Below are 7,935 nucleotides of genomic sequence, written 5' to 3' on the forward strand. Positions count from 1 at the left end.
CGAAGGCAAGGATTAGAAGTGACAAAAAACTATAAACCCACAAATATCTTTCATACATTATATGAATGTGACTACTAAATATCTTGTAAGTACTGTACGTAGCTTCATCAATCTCTTCAGTGACGCCCTGGTTGCCAAATATTACATCGCTCTAGAAAAAATTTAGACCACTGCTAGGTCAAACCATAAAATAAATACATAAAAAGAAGAGGGGCCCCTATTTTCATGCCCAGTGCAAATCTAACATAAAGTGCAGTCCAACTGTGCGCATGGGTGGAGTTTATTTTTTTGGTATTTTCATCGATGGAGATGGGTGCAGTTTGGAAAGGGCATTTGCGCCGTTGTGGGAGAACATACTGCTGACTTACTTTCTGGCCAGTGAAAGCAGTTGCATTCATTCCCTATAAATTCAACACAGGAGAGGTGCGCACAGTCTTTGACATTGCAGAAGCGGAAAAAAGGATGGAAGCGCGCAAAGCATTTTCCTACAGAACTGCAAGGAGACCTCGACTTGCAGATGAAGTAAAGTTGGCCAAGGCGATTACAGATCGCCCATTTGAATTGGACCGCTTGGAGACTGTCTTCCTCCTTGATTGTTTGTGTCCATGTATGAGTCCCACCCTTTCTAGTCCTCGCTCCCAGTATAGTTGTGCCATATCCAGGGGGTTGTTTTAATAAATATAATAAAAAGCATGATAATAATAATGTGCTCAATGAATTCATTTCTACGCTAATTTAGAGAGTTAAATGCACGCAGTTGTCATATTTAAAAATGAAACACCATGACACCCACCATACATATGAACGGAGATCATATGTTCAAATTTACTAAAAATGGCATTTCACCATAAGCGCCAAAATTTAGACCTCCTCCAAGCTGGTCTAAAGTCTAGCGTACTTTCTGTGAGCAAATTCCTGCCGAGGACGTGTCACAGAAAACACCCTCGATCCACCGAAAAACCCAGAAAGGTGCAGTGTTGTATGCGAAAATAGAGCCTGAGCACAAATATTGCTCACGGTCCTTATGTTGCAGCCATATAGACATTTTCAGAAAATGGCAAACACTTCAGTTTCTTTAATTGCATCTCACAGAAGATGAAGGTGGAATTGCATTTGTTGGCATAAACTGACATTTTTACAGTGGTCTCTTATTTTTGTTTGCAGCTGTATATATTTGAAGAACACATTTGGTTCAACTGCTATTTTTCTTCATTTCCTTGTCAATTTTTTTTTTTTTTTATCAAATAACGATTAAACTAAAGTTATCCTCGTTTTTGCCAGTCGAAATGTCCAAACAGTCGAAATGTATGTTGAGGTCAGTATCAAGAATAAAGCCCCCGATTGACTGGCAACCGGTCAAGTGTGTAACCCGCCTCTTGTCGAAAGTTGAGTGAGGCTTCCTCAGGATGAGCAGAAAAAAAAAGGAATGAATGAATGAAATTGTTACTTGACTACTGATTAACGATTCCAAAAGCGTTGATATGAGTTTACATCATTTTGTAGAGGGGACTAATTGTTTCTTTTGATTTCTCATCACCATCAGTATCAACATATACTGCATTGTAAGGCTTTTTACGGATTAAGAAAGATTTCTAATTGCAGGCCACTATTTGTCGTCATTCAGTTGGCATTTGTTGGTGAGTAAGTCAGACAAACCTTATCCGAATCTCTTGTGGCATAAACCCAGTGGTTCGAACTCGAGCACACTCAACACCTGCAGATTTCCCATAAAACGCACCGGTACTTTCTTCTCTTGGCCTCTTCAATATAGTCTGATCTTCCTTGCATGAAGCAATGGTTTGTTCTTGTCTGAAGAAGAGAGCCTCTTGATGGCCATTATATACAGACTGTCATGACATCTTGGCTTCAGACCTTGGACTCAAACTCAACTTCAGTGCATCTGTGCTGGAGACGTTTCTGTTTAGTCTGGATGCAACATTCCACAAAGACATTTTGAAATTTGCCTCTTAAAATATAACATAACAGCTTTTAAAATCTGAAGACTGTCCAAAAATTATTCAGCTGGGTTTTGTGAGAGAACAGTTCAGGAGGAAATAGCAGAGTGGGGCATTGGCTCCATTCATCTACGTCAATAAATTCATGAATTTGCAGACGTCAATTTTATGAGCCTCTGGCCAGAGTGCCAACACTATCCGCTAACGGCGAGTTGGCCAAATAAAATGGCTCAACTATTTATGATTCACTAGCCTCATAGAAACAACAATTAAAGTTTGGCATGCTGTGTCTGCCAACCCAAAGCAATTTTTTTGGGTGTGTGTGTGTGTCCCTGCGTTTGTGTGCATTCAATTACACATTGAACATCTGCTAAAATTGAGACCAACCAACATTTTTTAAACATACGGTACCATATGTAGTGCAGATGCAATGCAGAATTTCCCACACATACTTCCTTTTTAAAGTGATTTCAAAATGAAATAAGTTATCATTAAGCATTGTAATCTATGCTTCCAAAGAAAGTTACATGAGCTATTTGAAATCAATAACAGCCCCCATTTCTCTCTGTACAAAATTAGTGGCAGACTGTTGGCTGATTTATTACCCATATATACTACTGTGTGTACTTAACTTGTCCCAGAAAACATGTGGATAGAAGTTACAGCTCCTTTCTCTTTTCTTGTACACAGCCCGCATTGTGCTCTTCAACAATCACATCCTGGGCAATGTCAGTTGAGGTGGGAACCCCCTACAGGAGGGCAAGAAGTTCGGGTAGTTAGGGTGAGGGGGGAGCAAGAAGTGGGGGAGTTGGGAATTAGTCCTTAGCCAGATACTAGGCTGAATAAATAAACCCGGAAACATTAAAATCCCTTTCCCCTTCACCTTTGAACTTGTGCATTAGATTGTGTAAACATACATCGAGACGTTTCTGCCCAGCTTGCCCCGTCCCCGTGTTACACTCGCCAATGTTCCCTTCTACCTTAGGAAATGCACGTTGTGTTCTTACAATTCGGAGTGCATGTAGGCTCAGGAGTTCAAAAACAACAACAGTGACATTTTAAGGTTGTATCTTTCTGCTGTACTTTGTTTTCATATAAGAACCAGCCGCAGAGACATTATTTAAAATTTTGTTTTGATTAACTTGTTTACAAAGTTTGTGCAATGAAACACTTTGTCCCCCAAAATTTTGCTGCTGTAGACTGCAAATTTTCCCAGTGTGGGACAAATAAAGGTTATCTTACCTTATCTTATAAATACGTGGGTCTCTGGAGTGCCTGACTGGCCAACAAGCGCAAAATGAAACAACCAAATAAGTGTGAGCTTTCTTCAAATCATTAAGGGTTTTGTGGATGTATTCTTTACACTCAGGGTTAATAACACTGGTCTCAATCAAAAAAATAAAAAAAGAATGACCTAAATATTTTCTGGATCTGATTTTCACACTGAAGACAGAGGTACCCTTTTGCCCCATTTGCTCCAGTTTTTCTGTTTCAGGCTACGTGCTTTCCAAGATTAATGTATGTACTGTATTTATGTGTCTACGTGTGCATGTTTGTGTGTGTGTGCGTGTGTGTGTGTGTGTGCGTGTGTGTGTGTGTGTGTGTGTGTGTGCGTGTGTGTGTGTGTGTGTGGGTGTGTATGAACTGCATGCACAAACTGTCTGTTAACATGAAAATCCTGAAAATCTGTGTCCATGTGCAGTGATGCAACAAAGTGATCCATTATCTTGATTAATTTATGCCAAGTATTCAAGTACTCTTCAAAACCTACACTGCTTTAATTTGCCTTCCAATTGATTTCCATGGCAAAAAAAGGATAATGTTTTAAAAAAAGGTCAAATTACACAAAATATAGCATATAGAGAAAAACTAATGAGATAATTGCATTCTACATTTCAAGCTGCCCTAGAAATTGTTGTTGGCTACTTTCTTTCCACTTTTTTTTTTTTTTGGATGCAGACCAATTTAATAGGCACACCCCTTGCAACACCCTAGCAAAGCCGGACTCGGCAATGGCCCAGCAGTAAAGGAGTCAGGGTAAGAAGTGGCAAACAGCGGCGCATCCCCAGAACCAAGTAATTTCATCCAGTCATACGAGTGGATGTTAAGTCATGACATCTTTCGGCACACGGCTACATGAACTACTCGCTCACGTACCACGAGATACAGCGGCGTTTGTTGATCCAACCGGCCACAGACAGGATCCGGCCACATACTCACAGCTTCCAGTTGGTGCGTCATCGGCATGCTCACAGCTCTCAATTTCGGGGAAGTTCTCTCATGAATTAAGTGACATGAGACCCTCTTTGACCCAGTGTGAAGTGCATTTACAGCTGCAAGGTGACATGTATCATCTCCAACCTCTCAGGGCGAGCAGAGTTGTGGGCCACGGTGGATTGGAGCCGGATGTCCGCTGTCTGTTCCTCTCTCATTGGATTCACGCGTGCCCTTGAACAGGTTCACTGCTCAGACTGAGGCCGGGTAAGCATTCAGTTTTCGACTATGCATTTCATTCTTGTTCCCTCGCTTCAGAGAGCAAGTGAAATCCTTCAGCTTTGGCCAATGTGTTTTTTGATGGACTCTCCTGAGCGGGTAAATATCAGCTCGTCTCCAGGAATCACCCTTCAGATTTAAACTCATTCAATGCTTGGGCCATCAGGACAGACAAACACCTCGCTGAACGTGACCAGGAGTTGGGATGCCTTTTGGCTTGATCCTCGTCTCTTCGAAAATAGAGGAGCAACTCGTGGTAGTTCCCCGACTAAAAGTACACAATCCTGATTTTGATAGGGTCAGTGGAAAGATTACCTCATGCGGGCCTCTGTGTTCTAGTTCACGTTTCCCTCGACCCAAAGATTCTAAAAACCAACCAACCAAACAAACAAACAAACAAACAAAAAAACAGTTCCCACGAGCCAATGTTCACATATGCTACCATCCTTTCCCCTCACATTGCCCTTATAGACCTGTTGCAAGGTATCACCCCATCTAGGGGAAGACTCTTTTCTCTCTCTGGTACAAAGTGAAAAACTATGGAGGAGTATGTGAAGTACTATCTCACTCCCGGACTCATCCACCCCTCCTCCTCTTTGCTGGAGCAGGGTCCATCGTTGAAGAGAAAAAATACAAGAGCCTCAGATGCTGCAGTGACTATCGTGGCATCAACGCTCTCACTATCAAGAACCGTTACCCTCTCCCCCTTCTTCTCCACAGCCTTTGAACTGCTTGAAGGGACCAACATTTTTACGAAGCTCGATTTCCGCAACGCTTAACATCTGGTGAGAATCAAGCAAGGAGACGAGTCGAAAACAGCCTTCAACACCCCCACAGGACACTATGAGTGTCGTGTGCCTTTCGGACTCACTAATTCGCCTGCAATCTTTCAACCCCTTGTGAATGACATCCTACGGGAAACGTCTTTGTCTAAGATGGCATTTAGGTATTCTCCCATGATGAAGAAACTCACGAGGTCCATGTGAGAAAAGTGTCACAACGGTTGCTCGACAACCACTTGTACATCAAGGCAGAGAAATGTGAGTTCCACAAACCCTCGGTCGCTTCTCTGGGGTTCATGCTATCTGAAGGGGGGGGATCCAGATGGACTCTGCCACAGGCTCTGCTGTTGCCACAGGCTCTGCTGTTGCTGAATGCAGCACCGCTCATTCTCTAGAAGAAGGTTCAGAGATTTTTGATCTTTGCTAAATTCTGTCAAACATTCATTCGAAATTACAGTTCTGTTGCCTCGTCTCTGCATGACCTTCCTTCTCCCCACAAACTTTTTGTCTGGTTCACAGATGTGAGGCTGCCTTTCAGCGGTTCAAAAAAAGCTTCACCCCTGCCCTGGTTCTCATCCTCCCGGACCCCAGCCAGCAGTTGGTTGTGGATGTAGATGCTTCTGACATTGGTGTTGGTACAATCCTCTCACAATTTATTTCCAGAGACGGTAAGCTTCACCCTTGCAGTTTTTTATCCAAGAAAGTCTCATCTGCAAAGTGAAATTTTGACATTGCCGACCACAAACTGCTGGCTGTTAAAATGGCCCTGGAGGAGTGGAGACACTGGCTGGAGAGGGCTTCTGAGCCATTCCAGGTATGGACTGATCACAAAAATCTGGAGTATTTAAAATCTGCTAAATGACTGAATTCTCGACAAACTAGATGGGCTAATTTCTTTAGCTGATTCAATTTCATGCTCTTCTACCGACCCAGTTCTAAAAATGGTAGACCTGATTCCCTGTCTTGCATCTTTGACCATGATCAAATTAATCCTGAACCCAAGACTATTCTGCCTCGGTCTTGTTTTGTTGCCATTTTGGATAGGTCAATTCAGGGCTGCTGGAGAGGAGGGTCCAACTGTTCACCATTGGCAGGGTCCTTAAAGGTGCATGGGAGTTTGCACAACCAGTCTGCATGTATTTTGTGGACATGGAGAAGGCGTTCGACCATTTCCCTTGGGGAGTTCTGGGAGTACAGGGGGATATTTGCGTGTGGGGGGTTCAGAACCCTGATAAAGGCTGAGATACAGTTTGGTTCGCACTGTCGGCAGTAATTTCCAGTGAGGGTTGGACTCCGCTAAGGCCACCTTTTGTCACCGATTCTGTTCATAACCTTTATGGACAGAATTTCTATGCACAATCGAGGCGTTTAGGGCGTCCGGTTTTGTGGCCTCCGTATTGCAGCTCTCATTTTTTCAGATGATTTGGTACTGTTGACTTCTTCAAGCCGCAATTTCCAACTCTCACTTGAGTGGTTAGCAGTGGAATGTGAAGCGGTTAGGATGAACATCCACACCTCGAAATCTCAGACCAAGGTCCTCAGTCGGAAAGGGTTGGAGTGCCCTTCTGGGTTGGGGATGAGATCTTGCTCCAAGTGGAGAAGTGCAAGTACCTTGGGGTCTTGTTCACGAGTGAGGGCAGGATGGAGCAGGAGATCGATAGACGGATCAGTGCAGTATCTGCCGTGATGCAGACTGTGTATCGGTCTGTCATTGTGACGATGGAGCTGAGCTGATGGGCGAAGCTTTCGATTTACATTCCTTCCTTCAACTATGGTCATAAGCTGTTGGTCATGACTGAAGATCCTGGATACAAGCGGTCGAAACAATTTTTCCTCCACAGGGTGTCCAGTCTCTCCCTTAGAGATAGGTTGAGAAGATTGGTCAGAGTGGAGCTGCGCAGATGGCACAGTCGAGCTCTCGACCATCCACTCTTAACTTGTTGGCATTTTCCCTGAGTTAAGTGGATAAATGTCCACAGGATAGCGCACTGGTCGTCCCACATGTAGGTTTTTATTGGCCAATGATTAAATGACACAGTAAGTGTTGGTATTAAAATGGTCAATTAGGAAAGTGACTCAAGGAATGGTGACTGGTTTGGATCGTATTGTTACCATACCACTGCTTGTTACCATATGAGTCTAACACCACACCCACAACTTTAAATATGACCAATATCTGCTAAATTTGTCACCGGAAGAAGGGGAAAAAATATATATATATATTTTTTTTTTAACATCATAAATTGTATAAGAATTAAACAGTTGTGCATGTGAATATGTGTCTGTGAGACGGGGGCATTAAAGCTAACTTATTTTTTACCTTTCACTTGTAGCAAACAATCAATTAATGAATCCGCTATTCCTTACAAGGGTTGCTGGTGTGCTGGAGCCTATTCCAGCTCTCTTCGGGCAGTAGGCTGGGTACATCCTGAACTTGTTGCCAGCAAATCGCAGGTCACACATAGACGAACAAACATTCATATGCACAATCACACAGAGGGACAATTTAGAGTGTTCCATTAGGCAGCCATGTATCTTTTCGGAATATGGGAGGAAACTGGAGTACCCGAACAAAACCCACGAAGGCACGGGGAGTACATGCAAACTCTACACAGGAAAAATGTGTGTGTGCTTGTGTGTGTGTGTGTGTGTGTGTGTGTGTGTGTGTGTGTGTGTGTGTGTGTGCGTGCGTGCGTGCGTGCGTG

This window comes from Hippocampus comes, unplaced genomic scaffold, assembly GCF_001891065.2.
Source record: "Hippocampus comes isolate QL1 unplaced genomic scaffold, H_comes_QL1_v1.1 scaffold94, whole genome shotgun sequence".
NCBI classification, from domain to species: Eukaryota; Metazoa; Chordata; class Actinopteri; order Syngnathiformes; family Syngnathidae; genus Hippocampus; species Hippocampus comes.